We start from the raw sequence: 25821 nt of genomic DNA, 5'->3' as shown, positions 1-25821 counted from the left end.
TACTAAGAGCTTCTCCAAAGCTGGCTGATAGCTAGTGGCTCTGGGTCTTGAACAACTGGAAAGTTTAGGGTTCCCTAAAAACAGAAAAGATGATGAAAAAAGGTGCTTTGCCAGACTTCAAACATTTGGGCTGAAAATGTCTATTCTGGGCATTGTCCAAGGCTAATTTTTGTTTTCAGTGGTATATTTCAGCCAAAATCTTTCAGTCATTTCCAAGAGTGAGATTACAGAACAAATACATTGTTTGCCCACGTTGAGAAATTCTGGATATGTTGTCTTTGAAAAGTCTTTAGCATCAACATAATTTAAATCAAGAATTTGTAGTTTGGCACCGAGATGGTTTGTTTTGTCCGTGTGAAATCTGCTAAATTTGGTAAACTTTTAAGCTGTTGCAGTTTCTCTGTTTTCAGTAGTAAGTTGCTACAACTCTTCAGTCTACTTCTTATGAGACTCCTTCCATGATGAACCAGTTCTTCATAATAGAAGGTATGAAGAAGACCTTCTACAGCAATTGCTTTTCCTAATTGTTCTTTGTGAGGTTCAGGAACTGACATCAAAAACAAAGAGATTATTTCATTGCCCTCACTGTTGGACCCAGACAACATGAAAGAGCCACCTGAAGTGAATAGGATGGGACTGATATTAACTGTGTGATCACAGTTGCATTATAATACAAAGACACACTGGGTTAAGCTTTAAGAGCCAAGTCTAATGTAATACAGGAGCCCTGGTAAATGCGTGGTGTGCACAGTAGAGGGAGAACTGGCTTTTTTTGGTTTGTCCAGATTAGGCAGCCTTTTACTACATCTGTCATTTACATTAACCATGCGTCATGTGTGGTGTCTATACTGTGCCAGAGATAATGAGCTTAACAAAATGTTCGTTAGTGAATGTCTTATATCATATGCAATATGAATACAATAGTGGTCCCAGCTGAATCTGAGGAGTACCCAGTGAGCAATCCAAACTGAATGGGAACAGTTCGCAAGCCAGCTGACTAGGAGCAATAGTAAATAGCCTTTGAATACGCCAGGTGCCAGGAAGAGTTTTAGTTAACATTTTTCTAGATTACTTGCCCCCTGACCGATTACATATGTCAAGTGTGTGAAAGTCCCTTTTACTGGCGATACCTGGCTCCAACTACCAGGCACGTACTTTTGTGTCCGAAAGTTAATTTCCAGGGAATACAAGATGGAAAGCATCCCAGCTGTGTGGGCCACCGTGAAGGGTAGGGTCTTGCTTCGTCTCTGGGAAGTGGGATGTGCTGGACATATCCTAGGTGATGGCTAGGAGGGAATCTTGTCACAGAGTACAGCTAGTTTTGCTTTTTGTATTTGTTTTAGTTGCGACTTATGATCCCTCTGCTCTTAACTACAAGCCTAGCTAAATTTTGCTACTTAAATGTTTGATTTATTTCACCATTAAGCCTGTCAGGTGTTGGCAGGTAAGGTACAGGTGAGTACAGATGAGACTAACAGACTTTGTGTCCTTTCTATATATAAGATCGTGAGTCAGAATAAAGAGGGAATTAAAGCACTCTGGGTCATTCGCCCTGGATCCTGATTAAGGAACGCAAAGGCTAAGAAATGCTCTCTGTCAGCTTTTCAAGGGTTAGGACTTACACTGCCAAGTGCTTGCTCTGCAACAGCAGTTTGCACCAGCAAGAGTAAACTCCTGTCCTTTGTGCAGGGAGCAGATGGCATATAGCTACTTCACAGACCTGGGCAAACACCAAAGCTTTGCACTCAGTCCTGGGAGTTCCTAATGCATGACTGGTTGACTTTGCAATATTAGTAATGGTTTGGCATTGTTTATTTTGTTTCTTTAAATGTAAGTTGGCTTTCTTAGTATGTAGTAACTATTTAACACTATATTTTTGTACCTATGCTTAGCAAGTTCTGTTTAAACAAATGATTGCCATTTAAGCAGTGTGACTGTGGATAAGTTTGCTTAATGTATCAATACTTTAATTACTTTTCTTATTTTTACAAATATTTAAGACTTCAGAGAAACAAAGGCAAGGAAAGAGAGCAGCTGTGACTTTACAAATAATTCTCACGTTTGTGTGTTACATAAACAGAAGTCAGGAAATTGTACAGATTATGATTACATAGAGTGGTGTGAAAGAAAATTGTTTGTGCTACACAACTGTACTTTAAAGTTAGTATTTGGAATTTTTCAAAATGTGTTAGGGTGCTTTTTAGTTATAACTGTTGGGTTAGCTCTATAAATGCTGGAGTGCCTTTGTGTTGCGAATGTGTTCAGACTGAGTTCTCCGTCCCTGTGTTTATTTGCAAATTTCCAATACTACAATCCATCAAGAGCTGTGAAATGTTTGATTCTTAATAATACATTTAATTAGTGTGGATCTGCTTTCAAAATACCCTTCTAAAAAGTTCTCTGTCAAATATTTGAAAGCAAACTGGTATTTTGTATGGCAGTGTGCAGGCACAACAATTAAATACATACCCTAAATATAATAGTAAAAAGATCTCAATTCTGCAGTTTTTTGCATAGGGGCATAGCAGTCTGCCTGTATCTTGGAAGCTTCAAGACTGAAGCCAAAATATTTAAACTAAAACATACCACAAGAGAGGATGTGAAAGCAAATGTAAAATGTTGGCTTTATTCCCATCAGTTAACGTTGAAGTCTTGAGATCCTTATTTGCTCCACTTAGCTTCTCTGAAAGTGTTCCAATTCTCTGTAGTAACTTAAATGAAATGATAGTTATTGTTAAACCATTGAAGGAACTGTTCTGTCCTCTAAGCTCTTTAAGGAGTCTGATATCTCTTAAATTTATGCCGCTTCAGAAAGACAGTAACATTATAGGAATATTAGAGCAGCATTATTGTAAGCACTGCAAGGCCAGTACATAGGAGAACTCTATTGTGTTAGTTCAGTCTTTTATGAAGCAGAAATGATGAGGTCAGAATAGGGTAAATAACTGTTTAATAAGTCACTGAGACCTTCTGATGGAGAAAATTAGAATGTTAAGAGCTGATGGACTACAAAACTCCTACTGTGGGCTGCCCATCTGGGTGTCTGTTACAGAAGTGCCAAGAGGTCTTGGTCAAAGAGTAAGACAAAGGGTAATCCCTGAACCAGAGAATGCACAAGCTAGATTTACAGTGGCATAGTGATGGAAGTGGGTGAAATAGAGTTTTAGCTACTGAGTAAAGAAAATGCACTAATAAAAAAGGAAGACTGCTTTTTCGCCTAGTAATAAACTCAGTTCTGAAATTACCACCTGCCAGCTGCTATACTTCAGGCCTAACAGTGCCTAAGTGAGGGACCTGAAGGCAGATAACGCTTTAAATGTTGCTCTTTAGCTCAAATCCCTAACATGCTATGCCATCCATTTTCCAATTGGCGACACAATTGGCCACTAAGAACCACCTATCTAGAGGTATAAGAAACTGGTAAGGAAATCTGGTGATAAGTTGGCTTTGTGCTCTAAAAGCTTCTTCCATGTTAGAAGAAACCTCAGCTTCCTATCAGAAATGATCTTTAATTTCTTGGTTTTGATACTGAAACAGCTGAGCTTGTCTCTGTGATTTTTTACAGGTGATTTAACTAGCTAGTTTCTATTTGAGAAGAATGCCAAATTGAAGCACGCACAAATGATCAGTTTTTACATGGCAAAGGCACTATGCATATCGTTACCACAGTTACAAGAACATAAAATAGAAAATTAAGAATATTTAAGAGGAGAAAGCAAATCATGAAATAGTAGAACTACGGAGTTGTACGTTAGTTATACACTTGTGTCTGTAAGATTCATGTACTCCCAAATCTAAAATTACTTACAGAGCATCTATCCCCATTTTGCTTTTGCTGTGAAATATCGCTTTAGAGGGATAACACTGGTAAGCAAAGACTGCTATGAGTGATGGTTCATTTTAAAATAAAAATGTTTTCTGTAACAGCAATAATACTCTTTTAACAATCTCAGGGCAAGCAAAATGATTCACTGTACTTCAATGCTGCATAAAAACTATTGACATAATACTTAATCTTTAAAACTGATGGACATGTGCCCAAAAGCTAGTAAAGTTCATTCTAATACAAATGAGCAAGTAAAATAGTATATCATACTCTGTGATAGCTTTGGATCCTGATCATATAACTGTAGCCCAGGGACAAAGAAAATTGAAGTGATTTAGAAAGGTGCCCAATAGGATATATCTGATATTAGCCAGTTTGCTGAAGCAAAACAGTAATGTCAGAAAGACACAGTGGTGTAAAATCCATTTGACTGTGTCCAAATGCTTCTACTGTTTGACCTTAACGTCTCCAAGATGAACTCCCCTTAGGGTCAGCAGAATGGTACTGAATAATATATGACCAGAAACTGCCAAGACCTGCTAAGGACCACAGTCTTCACTTCGTTTGTTATTTTAGCTGCTGTATTCATATTATGAATTTTAAGCCATTTCTGTTTGAAAAGATACTAACTTTCATTTCGTAGTTTTTTCTACTCCACGCTTAATTTGAAGCAGAGCAAAACATGAATGCTATCTATGGTCCATTAGGTTTTATATTAAACATCTGATGAAAAGAATACATGGGAATATTAAGTATTAATGGTAAATGGTAGCCAATAGGAAAACAGGTTGTTTATATGTGTGCATTTGTATTCATTTCTAGGTTCAAGTGAACAATGATGAATCAGCTTTCTAATTCTTACCCAAAGCTCCTAAGCAGAAAAGACCCAGATGAGCAGACCCTGAATGAAATGGGATTTAAGGCTGTTAGGAGCAAAGGTAATGTAAGTGTGCATTTTTGTATTTGAATTTGGGAAAGATATATTTCCACTGAAGGTGACTGACATTAGTTCCAGAACTGTTGTGTGTGTATAATTCTCTGATGGCTCCAGAGGCTCCAGAGGTGACTGCAGTGCTGTGCTAGGCACTGTACATGTAAAGCAAGAAGCTGTCTCTGCCCCAGCAAAAGTACAATCAGAATAGATTAGTCATATGGGGAAGGAGAAAAGAGCGAAGAAGCACAGGCTTATTCTTACTCTTAGAGGGAGGCTGTGGCTGTGCTGTGAGCTTCATCCATATTTTCCTAGTGCCAACCAAGACGTAATCTTGAAACTGTCTTCTTCCCAATATGCAAGAATACACTGGGTTGCTTGGTTGCTTTCTTGTTTCATTATGAAATCAGTACTGTTGTGATAACATTGATTTGATAAAAGAGAGTCTAAATCAAGAATCCATTTTTTAATACAGGAAGGACACTTTTCATGTCTATCTTGGTTCCCTTTTAACAAGGAGTTCTAGTTCATTGAGTGAAGCCCACTGTTGGAAACCACACAACTCTTATTACAACTTTTACAGTGAATGTTATCTAGCTCTATCTTAAATGGCAATGGAAGCTACTGCTGCTTGTTATGAGCACTAGTATTTTTGTGAGGCCCTGTGATTCAATGGTAGGTTACATATTTAACTTAATGGAAAGAATAAAGAATTGCCTACATAGATTATTGTATTGGTTAACTAAATAGAGTTATCATCAAGTGGATATACTTTTGCGGTTTCTTCTGTTAAAATGCACATTCTGGTAACCAGTATTGATTAAGTAGGTTTCAAATGAATACAGAAGTAGAAACTTTTGATAAAAGAAATGTGAAAGTACACAGGCAATCAGACACAGTGGTGCGTACTAGTAATAGCCTACAAATGACCATTCCTACTGGAACATACATTTACCCACTAATCTTGTTATTTACAATGAAGCCCGGTAACCGCAGGCTTTCCACAATGCATAAATTGGATTAAGATTTTCATGTAGACTCTTCTTTTTGGGGAGTTGGAAGCTAAGAAAGTTAGCAGCACATGTGTTTCTTTTACTGTCTCTACAGAAATAGACAAACATAAGAATTTCACAGAGAGAGCACAAGTTAGATGACAAGTATTAATTAATGAGATTATCTGTTCATTCACAAAATAAGTGGTTTTGGAATATTGTTACAAAATGTTATTACATGTCCAGGATTTTTGTCCCAATGGCAAACTGTGGTAACACACTAGGATCTAAAAAGTGAAAGCTATTACGATTTATGGTATAATTGCAGCTTTGCAGTTTCTTTTTTTGTTTAATGTTTGTTTTAGTGTTTTTGCCTTGTGGCTTGTCTGCTAATTTTGGGGTGTCAGGTGTAGTTGTCAATATTGAAATATGTCAATGTTTCAATGAAATTTGTTTATCCACTGTCCATTTTGTTATACTTTGTTGTTCCTTGAAATGAGAGGGCTGCTGCAGAGTACCATACTTTCTGTTCAAATTATTTTTGTCTGTTCTGACGATGATGATGATAGATAGCATACATTTTTGAGCATAGTACAGTGCAATGAATATACTGAATTGAATGCATGTGTCTAGAGGCACAATCACTTCATTTCTGGGAAGGAAGAGACGCTAGATTACTGAGAAATGCACATACAAAAGGATTAAATAATACTTGCACGAATAAAGCACTGAAGACAGTAAGTAATTACTGTAATTAAGTAATATTTTTACTTCAAAAAAATTAACTTGGTTGCCAATACGATGATCAAGACAATTTTCAGTTTTACTTATAATCCTTTTCTTTTCTGGTGATTGGCTGCATTTAGTAGTGATTTAGTGAAATTTAGTGATTTATAAACTATATCAAGCTTAAATTCAGAAGTCTTTAAAATTCACGTTTCTCTGTGCTTTCTTTCGAGTTCATGTTCATAGCAGAGGACAGAAATCAAAATAATTAAAGCTTAAAATATTCTCATTTCATGGTGTGGCTAACAAGTGAAACTACAAGTAATGATGTAATCTAACATGTCAAAGAAGAAAATGAAAAGAGGAGACAGAAGGCAGGATGGAGCCAAGGGATGCGATGTGCCATGTCATCTTCTAATTAACTAACTGATCCTTTAAACTGTCAAAATCAGCAAGGAACTCCATGGCCCAATGTCTCATTAATATTCATATTAGGCCACTAGAAGCTATGATTCCAGTCCCAGTGGTTACAGTTAAACATTAAAAAAAAAAAAGCCTGGCCAACCAAGGATTCAACAGCTTCACATTCATAGGGAAATGAAGGCAGGCCACCCTGCTTTCTGCAGACCTCTTTTGGGGGACACTCTCTGAGGATGCATATTGATTTCTGAATTATTGTGGAGGTTGTATATTGGAAAAACAATTATTTTTCTTCTTGCTATGAGCTGCCACATTGTTAATCACATTGAGCTCCATGTTGTCAAATGAAAAAAAGACGCATGTAACACGTTGTAATACAAGCCCATTTTTAATTTTGTGCACGCTAAATGAATACGCAGTTAATAAAACCCTGTCATTTAGAGGAATAGGTGAATTCATTTTGCCTTGCAGGATGCAGTTCAGGATTGTTTGTACAAAAATCTGGGGCCCACAAGAAAAATAATCTTTCAAAATCTTCTTATAATACAATTATTCTCTTACTCTTCAGCCTGCCAGTCTTTTCCCGCTCCCACTAAGCAGAGTTTCCTGAAGCTTGAAGTCTAAGGGAGCAGCTGACATGTGGCTTCTCCATTCATTTTCTATTTAATTCTTCATGGCAGGGCAGTGCTTTGAAAAACAGTGACCCTCTCCTCTGTATTACCCATACTCATTTGGGGCCCAGGACAGGTCTGCGACTGACAGGGATGTGTCAGTGTGCAGCAGAAGATGGGGATGAGGGCATAATTCTGCACCCTCTGAAGTCAAAGAGAGTTTCAATAATTGTAGCAATAATTTCAAACCCAGACTATTTTGAGGACAGTTAATCCCATTTTACACTTGCCATTTCTATCTGCACATAGCACGGTGGAAAGCAATATATTATATTGCACTTCACAGCAGTATGATCAGTAAAGGAGTAGTTGAGCCATAAATCATGTGCTATACACTCGATGAAAAAATAATTAAATAGTTTGAATCTCATTAATGTCTTTAATTGATATACTAAAGAAAAAATATCTTGAGTTACCACCCTGCTCCTCCTCTCCACTTCATCCTTCCCTTTGCCAGTTTCCTTTGAGATAACTTTTTAACAATTTCACACAGCTCCTAGAGAAAATAGGAATTTTAAATAAAAGAAGAAATAATAATCCACTTTCAAAGCTCAGCATTAAGTCTGCGTCTTATGTGCCAAAACAGGGAGGGGAGTGGATGCTCCTTTTAACGTGCAGTGAAGGAAGCAGCCCACTCCTCTTGCTGTCATATGTTATCCATGGCTCTCCTGCATCCCACACAGTCCTCCAGGATCATCTTAGCAGACTTATTTTGGGTCCTCGCTACAAAGTCATGGACCTCTGAAGCATCTGTCACTGCAGGGCAGTTTTTAGTAACTTAGTAACCACCTACATGGCCTTTCCAAGGGCTGGTGCGCAGGGCCAGGTTGCTGGAGGGCTGCTCAGCCCATCGCGGTGTCAGCAGAGAGGGGCAAGGCCCTTCTTCGAAGTGGCAGCGGGGAATTCTTGTTCTCCTCCGTGAGGACAAGCTTCACTGACAAGTGAAGGCAGAAACCCTAAAATGTACATAAAAATGCACATGCTCCACCTATGGGGATCTGGAATTTGCCTGGGCAGCTTTTCACTGCTTTCCCATCCAAAGGAAAAATGAATCTCTAAGCAAAGATAGCAACCTAAATATATGGCATTCCATATCTTTTTCTGTTGTTTAAGCCCTATTATGTATGAAAGATAAGCTTAAATAACAAAAATTTAAATACTTTAAAGTGTCTAGGTTTAGGTTAACAGGCACTGAATTGCCAGACCACAAATCCTGAATATGTTGACTTTAAATGTCGGCTAGGAGCATATGTTATGGATCAAAGAACACACTGATTAATCCAGCAGAGACAAAAGTCTGTCACTTTGGTCATGGCAGCATGATACCATGGAAGAGAGTCCTAAGGAAGCAAATGAATAGAAAACAAATGCTAATGAAAAAAATAGCTGTAAAAGAAGGTTACCTTCCAAAATACAGTTTTATTAGCTGAAATATTTTCACCCATACATGTATTTTTTAATTTAACATTTCCTGTTCTATTTCAAAATCATGGAATTTTAAAGATTTTTTTTTTTTTGGTCATTAATGTATATCTGTTTGCCAAGTTATCCTTAATGTTAAATCTATTCAACTAAAGGTTTTTAATTTTTATTGTGAAAACCGATTGTATGCAACTGTGTACCCTGGTATATCATTCGGAAAAAAGACCTGGCATCATAGCAATGCCATATTCAGAGCTCGATTATTTTTCTTGGGTAGTTTTATTTCATTGTTTTATTTTGCATTCCTATCAAACATTCTAGTAGAGCCATATCTTTTTCATATGCAGTTTTACAGGGATTCTTCATACCACAGTGTCAAAGTAAAACACCCTCAACTTTGAAACTGCTTCAAAGGAGGAGAAGACAACTTCACCTTTTTCCCAGGAACCTGCCCATTTGATATTCTCTAGAACATAATTTGATTCACACTGAAATTTCATACTGCGAAATTCAATCAACAGGAATAAGGAAAACAAAATCATGGCAGCATGGCCATTTCCATTTGACAGAAGCAAATAGCAAAGCAGGGTTTAGAATCAACCTCTCATGTACTCTGATGCTCAGCTCCATGTGCATTCTTGTACATCCTTTCTCCCATCCCTGCCGTGCTTCGAGGGTTGCCCTGGGGCGCTAGGTAAGGTACAATAACACTGGGCTCTTTAGTGCTACAAAAATACTCGTTCCCTTTCAAGGTGCCGGTGTTACACTGACTGGTGTCAGGCTTGTTTTAGGTGCTTGAATGTTCATGTTTGCTCCCTAGGCACTTTTTATAGGCAATGGCAGAAAACCTAGACTACTCAAGAGCAAACCTTGCTTAGATGTTCTTAATGTGGCCTCTGGAAGCGTCTGCCTCCTTCTGCTGATTCTGTACAGAAGCCTGGGAGAACAGTGTCCTAATTTAGGCACCAGAGACCCATCTCCGCATAGAACCAGTCTGCTGCACTGGTCCCTGAATTCAAGCCATATTTCCTCAGAGATGTTTGAAGCAGCCAGAGCAGGTGTAAGTTTTCAGAACAACTTTATTTCTAAAACAGACTTTTTTTCCCGTAAGTAAGGAGCATGGACAAGACTTACAGAAAAGAGCTATGCCTGAGTAAGATTTGTCAGCCCTGTAGGTGAACATTTTGAACGGGAGCTGCAGGCTCGGTGTTCTACTACAGTCTCATGCATGCTATGTTTCTAAAAGTTATTCTAATACCTCTGTAAGCAGAAAAACACATTTTCTTATTTGCATTACTGAGCACTGTTGAAATGAAATGCTTACTGCCCCTTCTCTTCTCTGTTATTTCCACCTCTATCACTGTTCTACAACATGTATCTCTTAAATGATGTCTAAAAAAATCACTGCAGAAAACAAGTTGCTAAATTTTTTTCTGGTATTTTCCAGTATTTTCCCATACAGTATTGCAGATGCAGCCTTTCTCTGTGTCTAATACATCTTGCCCAATTAACGTATCCTTCAGAAAACCTTTCCCATAGGAAACATTTATGTTTCAAATGCCTTCCATTTGCTTTAAAATATCTCTACACTCACATTCTCTTCCTTACTATAGCTAGCATTTCATTTGGTTTTGAATTAGGAAAAAAAATTGACTAATAAGACTTTCCTGAAATCAAGCTTTAATATTGAAAATATTTCTTATGCATGAGGTACCAGGGCCAATACTCTGTGGGGATCCTCTGCTTGTAAACCAGGGGATTTGTACACAGATTACATTCAGAGGCAACTGATTCATCGTAGAGACTTGGGATGCCCATCACTTGTCTTTTTGGTTTCCAGAAGAGTCTCTAGTGAAAGATGGGCTCCCAACTCCACTTGTCATTCAATACTGTTTTAATGCACACATTCTACAGTTTGAAGAGATAGGCTTCTTTGTCATAATATCCTGTCAATGCATGCATGTATAGTTGCTAACTTTATGTATAATTTATAAATTTGATTTTTTCGAAAGTATTCAGTGAGTGGGTATATTAACTTTACATGTTTCGTAGGTTTTCTGTCTCACTTTGGTAAATGATAAGTAATCTCAGAGGAAGGGTGTGTATGTGTGTGTATTTTATGTTTCATAATATGTATTGCTAGTACGGAGTATAATCATATCAGAAAATACATGCCCCTACAATTTTACCTGATTTCATTGCAAAATGAAATTATGTTTCTGTTTTCTGGAGGCATAAACAAGGTTGTATTATGTAGATTCCTTTAACAAGCCACTGCTCAGTTGTATTTGTCCTCAGCTTGTTCTTCTGCATAATTTAAAAGACAGCTGTCATAGCTACATGGTATCCTGTCTGAAATTTGACATTTGTACAGTGGTAAATAAACCGCATACTGTGCTCAGTACTATAAATGTGAGTGCTCCCCGCTCCCATTAACATCAGACATAGCTGTGGATACCCATGCATGCCAGTGGTGCTCAAAACCTTGCAGGTTCGGCTTATACCAAATACAGCCGTGCTTTGGGAAGGAGTTAGAAATGAAAGGTGAGGAAACATGAGACTCCCTGTCATACTGTTTGCAGTGCCTGCTGCATTGCTAGTTCAGACGGTATCCTGCCTGCCAGGAAACACAGCGCGTGAGGCCGTGGTGGCAAATTCCCCAGCCGTTGCTGGGTGATCAGGTAACATGCCAGTTGCCTGAGACTAACCCCAGGGAAGCAGTATGCTGCTAATCCACATCCTGAAAATGGTTTAGAGAAAGAGCATTAAGGCAAGAGCTTGAATGGAACAAAATACGATGACAACAAAAAAACCCAATTAATTATGTTATATTAACAGACTGAACTGTGACTTCCTTCAGCAAAAGAGTTAAAGTTAATTGCATACTAAAGACTAAAAGATTAGGATCCATGTGAATCAGGATCAGGATCATAAATGAATTGTGTTCTGCAAATATACATATCCTTTTGAGAAAAGGCTAAACGCTTCTTGTTTAACAACTTAAAAATACTTGATTAGACTCTGTGATTACAAAACCAAACACATTACATTATTTAGTCCATAAAAACTGTGAAAGCCTGTTACTTATCATATGATGATGTATTGATTCTGGTTAATCTTTCCTCCGTATGATGTTGTTTTCATTTCCTGTGAACATCATTGCACACTACCAGCAACAAAACACAGAACCGAGAGCGTTCACTGGCCAACAGCGGAGCTGATTATGAAAATCCATTGTTGCTTTGACAATATTTAGAAGAAAAAACCTACCTTTTATGAACTCACTCTTATTGTAACAAACATATGAAAGCTGGAGCCCAATGATGATAAGGATGCCTATATAAAAGCTGGAGCCCAATGATAATAAGGATACATGAACAAGCTCCACTGAAAAATTCTTATCTTTTACAATTAACTTAGTTTCATAGACTTTGATACATCCAAATGCTTGGTACGCTACACTACACTACACTATGAAAAGCACTTTTTAATTGCAGCTAGAAACACAGTAAACATGTTTCTTTCTTTAAGGAAAAAAAAGAAAAAAGAAAAGTGGGCCTTGAACTTTACTATGATTGTCCAAGAATAATTAGTTATTTACTAAGTAACAAAGGTAAATACTATCATTATTCTAACTTTCCCTGCTGTGGTTAAAAATACACAGGGGCAATGATGCAATCAGGCCTTTTCTTTCTCACACTTACGCATGGACATTTTATGCAGCCGAGGCTGTCTTAGAAGTAGTTGCAAGATCAGTTAAAGGAATTTATGAAACGGAAACTCTTAAGTCGGAACACAGTCCAAAGCCCTGGTATACATGACTGACATCAGAGATAATGAATTTCCATAAAGAGAAGTTCAGAAATATTTTTTGTGGAGTTTATCAGTCAGGGCTCATTTCAAATTCTAGGTCTTTGTTTATTATTAGATTGGTGAGAACATATAACTTTCTTAAGGCTGTTTTCCAAGTCTGCTTATAAATGATTCTCCTTTCCCTCTGCCATTCACGCATTTGAAGATACAAAGCTGTAGCAGCAAAAAGATGTCAAACTGCAGAATTCATGAGTTTATCTAATATTAAGATCATGGATTTGTTTTGCAAAGCAATCTGTGTTCTAAAAAAAAGTGCAATACATTGAACACAGTTCACCTGTATTATAGATGGTTTTATACTGAGAAGTGAAAACTGTTTGCTTTTGTTTTGGGTTTTCATTTAAACGTAATAGTTCTAACAGATAGGTTTGCTCCATAATTTTCCTGTTATCACCTTGTGTATAAATCATGTTGGGAAATTCTCTAAGAAATTTAAGCGAAATAGTGTTGGAGAATTACTGACTTCCTAATTCATGGAACAGTAAGTCTGATGTTTTTTCTTTTCTCTTAATAGCAGAGATTTATCTAAACTCCAGAATGGTGCATCAGTGTTTTTTCAAGTTACTTGCGGTGATTCAGCTTAAAGTTGACTTTCGTATCAGTGGGCAGAATTAAAGAGATGACTTCTCCGTTCTTCTGCAGAATCTGAATTTGTCCTCTTCTAGTTCAGACATTGAGTAGAGCAGTAGAGATAAAAGGGAAGACTTACTGGTCCTTCCAAGACGCACATCACCTCTGAATGGGTGATGATACATCACCCATATATATCAGTGATATATCCGTGATATATCACCTCCGATGAGGTGTTATCCTTGCTATTATAAGATATATCATAGCCAGAAACTTCCAAAAGGTGTCATGTCAGGTTTTTAAATACTCAGCATGAATTTAACTCAAAATGCTGCCCCAACAAAATGGGATTACTATCTCTGTTAAAATATGTCTTGAGGAACCTAGAAAAGCTTTGACTCATCACCCAACTATAGTTAATATTACATCTTTGAGATGTTGAGTAAGTAATTTTTAAAATAGGTCCGTTGTTTGATTTTGTGCCTTTTAAAAATGACCATTTGTTAGAGAAAGCGTATCAGCAGGAAGAAATAGTGTGAATTTTATTCATGCTACTGTGGATATAGCCTTTTGGTTGCTCTAGCAATTACTTGGATCAGGCTACAGGACTTTTATGATTAGCCTGCAAGCTTTGCTCCTAGTTGGAAGAGAAAGGATTAATCTTTTCAACTGTCACAGCACATAGCTAGCATTGTACTCTTGGCCATGATAGTAATTTCTTAAATCGCACACTTAGTGTTAAAATCTTGCTTTTGAGTTGCAAGATGTGACTAGGATTTAAGTATCTGTTTTGTGTGATTAAGAGTAATTTTGAGCAATTAAAGAAAACAGTTCATTTGTGGCAGGTGGCAGAAAGCTAAAGAAGATAATTACTCTTTTTAGCCATCTGTGTTAACCGCCATTAGCAGAATTAAACTGAGATTCACCACTTTGAAATTTGAGGCAAAGTTCCTTTCCCTTGACTACATAATACAATACTGTCTGAAGTCTAATTAGAAAAAAAATGTAATTTCACCCTACTTGCCATGATTAATTTTATTAAAAATATTGGTGCTCCAAGCTACAAATTAAACAACTGCTTATATTAAATGTCTTTGAATACGGTCTCTGAAAAACTGTTCACCTTTGGCGAGTGAGAAGTTTGTCCTGGAAAGTCCTGATCTATGCTGTCAACAGCTTCAGAATTAAACTTCTATAGGAAAGAAGAAATGTGTCTACACCTTCCATCAAGTGTTAAAGCTATGAAATAATCCAATACCTCTCCCTGAAACTGCTGACAAGCACTAGTGCCTGCACTGCTCTTCCTGACTTAGTTAAATGATCATGAATGATGTCATTGTTGTGGTCCCTATACTGTAGAAATGCTATGAGCAGCTCTAGAAATATTTACTGAGACATGGAAAGTACACAACATCAAAGCAAAACAGCAGGCCTGGGAGATCTTTCCTGCTAACAGTAGCTGGAAGAATGAAGGTACAACAGTAGATATTCTTCCCTCTTGAAACAGCTGAAAGCCTTCTAGGGAGCAGGAAAACAATTTCCTTTTCTCTCTAGCAGTATAAAGAGTATATAGCACCAACCAGTTAAAGACTGATGCAAGTGAGAAATACAAGTAAGATTCTGGCAAAGCACTCCTGTCTGAAATGCTAGCATTTTTTCCCTTTTCTTTGTTTGCTGGAGATTGTAAGGAGGCTGGGTCTCCTGAATATAGTCCTTAGCTCATGTTATGCCTTCTCATGTTTGTCAATTATATCTGCTCTGTACTTTCACTTTGAATATTGGGATTCTGGTAAAATTAATGCTTCCTCATGCTACAATCATACAAAGCCACAGATACTATATTAGCTGGACAAAAGGTTACTGCGGAACTACTGTGAAATTTCCCAAATAACTAATCATACATTTGAGTAGTGAAGTACTGGGGCTTGGGCCTTTTATGGTAAACATTATGCTTAATCAACAGTAGTTTTCAAACAGAGTTTTCATGTTCACAGGATGATCCCAGCTAATTATTGCACCTTCCTTACTTTTTAATACCAACTGCAGTTCATTTAAAAATAGGTGGATTATGTTAAAGGAATTACATTGGACTTACTTACTTTAATGACTGGCATGACGATAAACTTCCACTTTGAGGCAACTAAATCCCAGTTTAGGTGTTGTCATTTCTCTATGACTGAATAGTAGAGTGCAATATTTTGTTGTATAAACACTACTGCCAAGCTGATGAGGCAGTTTGAGCCTCCAAAGTTGAGCAGTAGCTACATCTAGCAAAATTAAATACACATTTACGTAGATTAGACGTGATTCTGTATAAAGTTTCTTACTAGGCTTATTGTGCTGTGACCCATGGATCGTTGCAACATTTGGTTAGCTAGTGAGTTCTGCTTATCTGAAACAAAGAAAATACTTGTTATGGAGGAGACATAAACAAGTTGAATTCAAATGAATAGCTTTATGTTAAATATATAAGATGATAGTTATTCAAAGCTCCTCAGCTCACCAGAAATACTGGAAGTGGCGTTAGGAATCTGCTTCGCCATGAAGCTGTACGTTTTTTCTTGAGCAGAAGATACTTTTTATCTCCTTATTCCCTTTTTGAGCTGTGTTCTGGGAGTTTGGTACAAATGAAAGAAGGGAGTGGGAGGCAGAAATTGTGCAGGAGAGCAAAAGCCCTTCAAATAACTCTTTTAGACACATTTCACACTTTAATTGAATAAATTGTACAGAAAATCCTATGTCTGTAGAATACAACTCCCCAGGTGCTCTCAGCTACTGTATCTGCAGCTGTTTATATCCAAAGCAGATAATTTAATGCAGTTATATCTGTACATATTGTACAGTGTATTTTAAAATCAAATGGCTATGAATTTTGATTTGGAACAAAGCAGACACCTGTGAGGAGACACTGTCTCTCTTCTTGGACCTCACTGTTACTCTCTGAACACTTAAGCAATAATAAAAATAATGCATTATGCTGAGATGTAAGCACTGTTTTCAAGGAGTGCATAATGTCACTAACATGACATACATGTACCAAAAAAAAGTATGTATCATGTCAGTTGGCAAGTCAGCTACTGCCTGGTGTTCCCCAAGGGGAGGGATTCATACATGGGGCTGCCAAAAGAAGGGTCGTGATTCAGTTTGGCAGGGGCATAGCCCGGACACATTTTCCTTTAATTGCTCCTTGTCATGTGAGATGTGGTCCTGGGTGACATTGTGGCTAGAATAATACAGAAAATAAATACACTGAATCTCATATACGTCAGAATCCCTAAATGCCCTGTTCATTTTACCAGTGATCATTAAAGATAAAAATAATTAGTGCTCTGCATTTTCTCCCACTTTTTGCCATCATTTTGGCCTGTGTAATGCACAGTTCAACATGTGAGGACTACAGTATATTAAACGAGGATCATTTCCCTGGTTAATTTCTAATCTTATAGTCAAGCTGCTTGCACCTCACTTGTAACTTCATCAACACGGGGAAGAAAGGCTAAAGATACTTCTTAATCTCTCTGTAAAGCCTGATGGCTAGGGATGTCCTACAGTTTATTCACAGCAAGAAGCAGTGTAATTGTCAGCTCTATGTTTCTCTCCTAAAGAGCTGTCCTCTGGTGAAGAGAGTGAAAAAAATGCAAACAAGTTTGGCATATGGTAGCTTAACTGCAGTAGCTGAAAATGACTCAGCAGGTACAAAACACAAGACAGAATGTCATTCTGCAGGGAATGAAAGCTCCGCTTTTGAATCTGTTTGTGCAATGTACAAAGCAGGTTTGATTTGCTGGAGGTGCTGTTTCTTGTACAGGGTAGACTGGGGAAGAAGAAACTGTACAGACGAGGATACTTTGGTGCAGCTTTGCTGCACATGAGGACAATTATGGGGAAGGCTGGAGGGAATGGACAATGGAGGGATGGGCTTGGGGCTAACATACAGCTGGACTATGCTCACAGGTAATGTGTAACGCTGCCAGGAGGTAGTCCAGGGATCTGTATCTTACTACAGTGATCATATAGCCTGTTTACTGCGCTCAGATTGCGGAAAGTGAGGTAAGCTGGCTGAAAATGGCCTTGGAGGATTCCACTGTCATTAGGGTACTGCTGGGTACAGATGCGCCATGGCCTGTTTTATTTGTCCTCCTCACACAGAGGAGTTCTGCTTTGCCGTGGCAACCTTCTTCTGGCCTATGGTTAGTTAAAGACTTTACGGCCAGAGGCGGAATTTATAGCTGGTGGGCTGCACTAAAGAGAGCAGCCTGGCGTTTGGTGGGAGCTGAGGCTGGGGCCGCAGAAGCAGCTCCTTCCCTCAGTTGCTACTGCAGTGCAGGCAAGCAGATGGGATACTTCAGATGCAAAACGAGTGGAGCCCAAAACTTTGCATGGGGCCTGGCCATGGTGACCCTGTTCTCCTGAGCACTCCTGGTGAAACAGCACACAAAGCCCAAGCGCGTTAGCTTTCAAGCCAATCATTTACTAGCAATGAGGGAAATGTCTTTGTTTCATTTGGTCGCAATAAGCTCTCCGACTCCTTGTGCAGTTATCATTAAGAGTGTGTCCAGTTTGAAGGCATCAGCCATTTAATTGTATAAAAGCAAAGGTTCAACCACAAAAGCTGCCAGGCGCTCCCATAATTATCATTTGTCAGCCAAACAAAATGTCCTCAAGCTATGTATTCATCAAATGTTTATTGATTTAAACTTTAGGCATTTTACAGGATTAGAAATTATTACTTCTGATTTAAATAGTGTTTAGAGCACAGAAATGAAATACAAAACAGTGTATTTATAGAACAACAGATTTTGTTAAGAATTGCACAATAAAAGTATTGTTGAAAACATAAGCATTTCAAGTGGTTCAGAAATAAAGATTGGTCTTGAGATATAGCAGCTAGCTAAATAATAAAAATAAAATGGGCCATTTTCCACTTGAAGGGAGATTTTGGTCTTCCCAAGTATTTTGTTTGGAGTAGAGGATACCAAGTCCTGTGAAAAATCTTTGCAAATATGTAAGTTTGCATAGAAACAAAGAAACATGGAGGGCTTCTTTTTCTGCATGTTATTATTATCTGGTTTTAGTACTCAAGTTGGTCATAAACATCTGAAAAATGACAAAAACTCCTTTGTTTTTAATCCTACAGCATTTCCAAACGCAGGCAGCAATCATGGGTTGGCTATCTGAACTCTCCCTAAAGTGATACTCAGTTATCAGGAAAGGTGCTATCTAATTATGAGGGGAATTTTTCTATTTTGGTGAAAGCTAATCAACACAAATATGCATTCATCAGCATATATTCTTAAATAGAAATGACACACTCTTTGGGGAGAACAAAGCATATGCAAACTCTGTGTCCATTATATAGATATAAATATGGATCTATGTAACTGTATCTCTGAAAGAGCTTAATCATATCAAACTGATAAGCCCCTGAACGTGGAGGTGATTTTTGTAAAATGCCCAACGGTGATGAGTCACACCTCCAAAGGGTGAGCAACCTAACCATGCCAAGAAGTTCCCTGCCTCCAAATATATACGTAAAGAATTTGATATTCACTGAAACAGCCTGGGTACATTTTGTGCGTCTAACCTGGAGCCTTAATCTTCACTTAAGGAAGATCATTTAAGAGGGGTGTTTATATACTTCCGTCAGATAAGTATTTTGTCCTCAGAGAACAGAATTATGATAGATGATATAATCATCCCATCCCATAATTATATGTGTGTCTGTGCTTTCAGACTGTTCCTCAGGAAAGGTCTGTTGATAAGGGTCAAAGTTTGCAAGATATATACATTCGTACTGTAAAGATATCCCAATGGCCAATAATGGTCTTATTAAACCTGAAAAGATATTATTATTGAATGTTTCACCTTGGCCTTTGTAGGCTTGTCTGTGCATAGCTTGTAAGAGTGTGACATTTGTTTATAGCTGAAACTTGTTTTAAGTGAAGGGCATCTTACAACACAATTTGTCAGTGGCTAAAGAGCCTGGGGCTAGGAGTAGACATTTACTTACAGAATCTTTAGACTATTTTAAACAGGCCTTTGGGACCTTCCCACTGACCAGCCTATAACATGTCCTTCTGTAGCATCTCACTGTGCTATTTCTTTTAATTGACTAACCTCAACACTGGCTGTTCAAAATCACTTTAACCCAAACATGCCCCCGGTCTGAAGCTCCTAATGACCTTCCCCTGGCCCTAAACACATATGGCTGAGACAATGCAAACATCATTTGGAAGATGAGTAAATTCAATAACTCAATTACCACTGCACCAAAATAACATTTATCAAACACTGGCCACAGCAGTTTGTATCTTTAGCTCTCTGTTTCAATGGCACGGCATTTGGGGGAAAGTAACTAATCAATTTAGGAATGATTAAATAGAAATTTGTAACACTTGGCATTATTAAACCTTCAATCTTCATTACAACTGCCTAACGATTACATCATGGGCTGTGTAAAATAAATTAACAGTAGCTGGAAACAATCTCATCATAAATAAAGAAAGCAAAGGTATTAGACTAGTGTTCAGTATAAAGCCTAATAAAAATACATATGTTGTGGGATCATTAGTAGCTTGTAAATACTGAGATTTGGAAGAGTTTCAAGACTGAAAAACGTAAAAAGCCTAACCAAAAAAAACCCCATCAAAGGTTGCTTCTAAGATTAAACTTGTTTACTTTATAAGATCTAATCTATAGGTAGAGCCGGGTGCCTGAGGGCTAGAGATGAGACACAGGTCATCCCCTGCATCCTCCCCTGAAACAGAAAAAACAGTTCCTTTACAGAGCGCCTAAACCCCAAGTTCTCCTCCTGGGTGTTTCCACACTTTCAGCCTTTGCCTGAAGTTCAATTAGTTTCTAGTTTTACCTGCTCCTTCAGACATGTAGGAGGTCTTTTCCTTTTCCTTGTTCAGGACCAAAATGCTCAACATTTTAAATAAGTTAATTTTTAACTAATGAACAAATCTGTACAAATCTTTCAGCTATTTTTCTACCAGTTTTGTTCCAACCCTGACCTTTCCACAATTTTCCAGTTGCCCTAAGTCACGTGCATCTTCTCTTACCATCCCAAAACAGATTCAAATTTTCAACTGTTCTAGCAGTCACCTCTCTGCCATTATTGTAACCTGCTATTGTACCTGAGGCCCTGGCTTTGACAGACTTCAGCTAGCTTATATTCCAGAAATTGCAGGGTCATCTAGGACAGTATTGACTCTGAGCACATGAAATTTGTATTCTGCCTTAGCCATGGCATGAAGGATCGCAAGACAGTGCATTGCAGAGCAATTCGGGGCAAGTAAGCCAGGATCTCCTAGAGAGGGAGAGAGACTAAGACTCAGAGTTGGAGAGAAACAATCTGTAGCTGGCAGAACTGGCCTGCACACTGGAATTTTGTATCTTCATTATGTTTCTTCTTCTGCACACGCTTCTTTTTTCTTTTGTTTAATCTGTCTCATTTTTGCTGAGTGTCTTTTATGTTTTTTCTAAAATAGGAAACTTTAAAGATCAATCTAAGAAATAAAAATTTGTTTTCATTTTTTTCTCTTTAAGATTACGGTTCCATCAGGTTTGTGAATTCGACACTGGGAATGCTTGGGCAAACCATTCTGTGTGTAAGAGAGCTGTTTTGAAAGGATCACTTACTCTTGCTAAATGAAATCAGAGCATTCTTTAAAAATTACACTGGCTAGCTATTAAATAGATACTTTTGGTTTGTGTATCACTACAGTTAGGTACTTATTTATACATTGCTAAAATGGAAAATTAATTTGATCTGTTCTAGAAAGAATGGTGAAGCTTCCTCGGGGGGAACTGCTTTGTTTTGCTGTTTTCAGCAAGACTTCTCTGAGATATGAAAGGACTTTCTAGGTAGCTGTAAGTCTTATTCACTCTTCCCTCTCTGGAGCGGACCTGCTCGGTATTAGAGAATGTGAGTCCGACAGTTCCAACATCAAAATTTTAATCTCCGGTGGTAAAGTGTAAAAAAAAGCCCTCTACCTTTATATGCTGGTTCCAAAGCTAAAATAGCCTTTTCTTTCTTTTCCTACTACCATCTCTTCAAGGAGATGAAAGTTTACACTAGAAAACAGCCATTGAACCTGATTCTGAATGACGAATGAAGTGAAAACAAAAATGGAATCAAAAACAGTTAACAAATGTTTGTCCGATAATATTGAGCCATGTAGAAGGGGTTATACAACACAGGAATATTTTCCAAAACATCAACCATTACCACATCAATGAAAAATAATTTATACCACTGCATTATACTGTTAAAATTGCAGTGTAAATTTAAGTCACCAAAACCCATTTCTGTACCATGACATAGAATAAATAATAAATCAAATGTTATTGACAATAATATATATAGTCCCTTGCTTCATTTTCAGAATTTAATCAAGAGAACAGATGACTGCATTAAAATGACTTAGCCCTATAATTTTCTTCCAGCCCCAAATACATAGCAAATATGGCTATTATCTTCAAAATTATGCTTTTTTTTAAAGCTGAGAAAACAGGCCATTAAGCAAAAGCAATCAGCGTGAGGCCTAACCATCCAAGGCCCCTTTTTTTTATTATTATTATTTAAAGAAATTCTTTCTAAGTGAATAGGGAGGACAAAACAAAAAAAAGATGAATCTTTAGGTATACAGGCGCAGCAGGCTGTGGAGTGAACCACAGAATAAATAGTATGGCTCTTAATCCTGTAAAATTATGGCACCCATGCCTACTGCTCCAGGAGGATACATGAAGACGTATATTTAAGGCTTGAACGCAAAGTTCAGCATTATTAAACCACAGGTCATAAGGTTAAAATCACCGTTATGAACTGATTAATTGTCTTATACTTGTACAACCCTTGATTATAGTTTTTGCTTGGATTAAAACTCAAGCTGTTTACTTCCATCAAACCTTGCACACGCATATGATCAACTCCATGTAAATATATGGAATTAGAGTCCTCAGCATAAGGAGGGGGCTTTTTATGTGAGCTGTTAATGCTTTTCACAAGTGAAATGAGTAATTCCTTTTTACAGTGAAAGCTTCCACTTCAAATTTTCCTGGCACTGGTCACTATGAGATTACTTTCTGTCATCTTTATCCCATCCCATAGAAAACATCTTTAGTATGAAGGTAAATAATCTGAAGAAATGGCAGAATGGAAGACTGAAAAAGGCAGACGTATTAACTTGAATTGTCAAGGAAATATGCAGCGCTCCAAGTGAATACTGTTTCAGTCTCACAAACAGGCTTATAACTATATAGACCTTTCGTGCCTAACAGCAACTTCATATATACTAAAAAACAGATCTTGAATAATATACCAGGACACTAAATTAAAAGAATGAAAATCAGGAACTGTAACTAATAAAGTGTAATGTGACCGTACCCTCTAGTTCCTTAGAGTTAGAATTCTAACAGTTAACATCTTTAAAACATTTTAAAATGAATGTTTGATACAGATTCAATCTAAAAATATATTTTCTGTGCTAAAAATCCTATGCTAATAGAGCAGACCTCAAAGTGAAATCTTTGCCTCATTGAAATCAATTTAAGTATTTTCAATGACTTTTGTGTGTATTGAATTACCCCTAAAATATCTTTTTCCATAAACTCTCGGGCATGTAATTACAATAAAATGTTTGGGTGCTTTCTAGAATATTTCCAAAGTTTTTTTTTTTTTTAAATATGGCATATTTGGGTGAAATTTTGTATAAAGTGTTGCTGACTGTAGTGCAGTTATTACCAAGAAATAACTTATAGCATACAAGAGGTGTCCCAGACTCATATAGATGGAACATGTGTATCACATATCCTTTAGTGTACAAGAGGGGCTATATTATAAAATTTTATAAAGATAAAATTGGAAAATTCTGTTCCTCTTACAAGTGAGTTTTGTTAATCAGCTGTGAAGTCTCACATGTTAAGTACAGCAGTATTAAAAGCCATGGATTGATTGGTAGGCTGGGAACTGGAAAAGGTGTTTTATCTCAGGGTTAGTGGTTTGATTTATCCCAGGTCAATGGTTGCTGAAATTCATTCCAGCTGACCGAGCTAGCCAGTGTCCTGTGAGAAGTTCATGGGTGGGCCCAGATCAGTGTCTGGGGAAAGTCATTAAAATCCTATAGCAATCGGTATCCTTAAAACATATCTAAGATGCTAAATAATTGTGAAAGTATTAGCCTGTTGCTCCAAAGCAACAGGTTTCCAAGTTGTATTGAAGTAATTTTGGTGAAAGTTTGTTCTATTTCTAGCTATTTCATATTATACTGTGTCCAAAAACGTTGCTTTTGCTTGGTAGGAGAGGAAAGTTTATGGCATTTATCCAGAGATAGGAAGCACATTTCTACACCCATATCTTTATGAGCTTAATCCAAAGCTTTATGAAGTCAACAGAAAGATTTCCATGGACTTCAAATGCCCTCACATCTGGCTCTGGGGAGCACAAACATCCCATGAGAACCTGAGGAAAATATCAACGAGTCTAAAAACTCCAGAAACTTTCCCTTAGTTTACTTTATGACCACAATGTGCTACATCATAGATTATCTCTATGGCTGATATGAGGCTAATTTGCGTAGTGCAGGAGTAAGTTACAGAAGAGAACATCATCAGTGCGATGGCCTAAGCAGAGCACTTCCCACTTAATTTCATCAAACCCTGTGAGAGAGATTCTTTTTTTCTTTAATTTCCCAGGTAACATTACCTTGAACAGAAACTGTGAAGTACACCTTAATCTTTGACAGCCTAGTGAGGTGTATTTGCATTAACTGCTCAAGCTAGAATATAAATTCAGGATTCAGTTGGTGGACTGACCTAATTCCCACTTTACTGTCTATGGTCCTCAGGTTTTGAAAATTAATGATGCAAACAAGAAATATTTCTGTGTCCATTATCTAAGGTTGATCCTGTACTCCATTTATGAGGGCTATATAAATATATCATTTATACCATATACTTGTACTGCAGGAAAAATGGCTTTTGTATCTGAATTTCTCTATCTTCATTTGACCGACATATTTGCAAGACTTATAAATCTCACGAAAACATAGCATCTACTCAGTAATTCAGGTATTGGAAACGGAGAGAAGCAAACACATACTTTTTAACTGAGATTGCAAAGGTGCTACAACCAAGTCTAGGCGATCAGTAGTTGAGCCCAGCCTCATAAGCTGTATTCATATGCATTATTTAATCTCTCTAACTGGAAGGTGATATAACACTGAGTCATTGTCTGCTCTGACTTTTTAGTTCAGTCCTGTGAGGCTTGAGCCTGGTTATCAGTGACAATAACTGAGCATCTTTTCAAATGTTTAACTTTGTTAAACTTTGTTTAGCTTTTGCAGACAGTTTTAAGACTTGCTACTGATATACATCCTGCTAGTTTTTCAATAAATTAATTGCAGAACAATTGAGAGCAGATGTAGGGCAATAATGCAACAATCGTGATTGTCTTGTTATCAGTTCATAAGATAGCAGATCATCCTTTCCATCTATCTTCTTTGCAGAAAGACTTTGAAATGATTATAGCAACAGCAACCTATCCCTCAGGATAAAGCTGTAACAATCTACAGCCATAGGGTAAAGTACACAATCTTATGGATACCAAGAAGAGTTAGGACTCAAACACAGTAAAGATGTTTTGAGTTCAGCTCTCCAGACTTCCCAGTTGTACTTCTTTTATTTTTGTTTATTTTATGGAGAAATAAAGATTGTAATGCGGAACAGTAAAGCTAATCTAAAATGTTTCAGCTAGATGTGTTTCAGTTGGCAGGATAATAATAACTTAGTAATAACCTGGTATATCAGAGAATAAAGGCAGGCTATGCTCATAAATGTCCAAGTGTTTATGGAGGAGGATAAATTTATTCCCAGGTTTCACCAGCTGCTACTGAGCAAGTTATCACTATTCTGTTTCAAGTTTTCTCTGGGTATTTGTTGCTGGGGAGCTGTGCCCAGAAAGGCACTTAATCATCTGGGCGCGCCAGCGTGCTGGGATTAGGATACTGTGTGTTGGTTGCAAAGCACCATCCAGTTGTCAGCCATCTGAGTAGCTGACGCTGTTTTCATTCGGTATAAAATGTCCACACTTAATTGTGTCAGTCTGGTGCTTGGAAGACATTAGCGCAGTTATTCTGATTATATTTGAATTCTAAAGATAATATAGCTAAGGGATACCTGTAATTAAACATAATCCTTGGGAAAGTGGTAGTGCAGTGTGCCTTCTCTATCTCCTTGTACGGTTCTTATCCTTTAACTTCTGTTGAGAGGGACGTTTGAAGATGCAAAATACCACCACATGCTTGTGGTAGATGAAGGCAGCACCACAGATGCAAATTGCATGGGATAGCCCGATCAGTGCAACAGTAAAACTAGCAAACTAATTGA

At 37.6% G+C, this 25821-nt stretch overlaps 1 protein-coding gene and 1 long non-coding RNA gene across 2 annotated transcripts in view; one reads left to right on the top strand and one right to left on the bottom strand.

Moving 5' to 3' along the window:
• LOC104153257 (uncharacterized) overlaps window positions 1-25821 on the top strand; it is a 457768-nt gene that overhangs the window by 120278 nt on the left and 311669 nt on the right. The window contains exon 3 of the long non-coding RNA XR_011144058.1: window positions 4649-4764. This is a non-coding gene — a long non-coding RNA (uncharacterized lncRNA). The remainder of the gene's footprint in view (window positions 1-4648; window positions 4765-25821) is intronic.
• PDZRN3 (PDZ domain containing ring finger 3) overlaps window positions 1-25821 on the bottom strand; it is a 151800-nt gene that overhangs the window by 37759 nt on the left and 88220 nt on the right. The window lies entirely within an intron of this gene.

Source organism: Struthio camelus, chromosome 14 (assembly GCF_040807025.1).
Source record: "Struthio camelus isolate bStrCam1 chromosome 14, bStrCam1.hap1, whole genome shotgun sequence".
NCBI classification, from domain to species: domain Eukaryota; kingdom Metazoa; phylum Chordata; class Aves; order Struthioniformes; family Struthionidae; genus Struthio; species Struthio camelus.
Note: the sequence above shows the minus strand (reverse complement) of the source record. Positions and strands in the feature narration are given on the sequence as shown.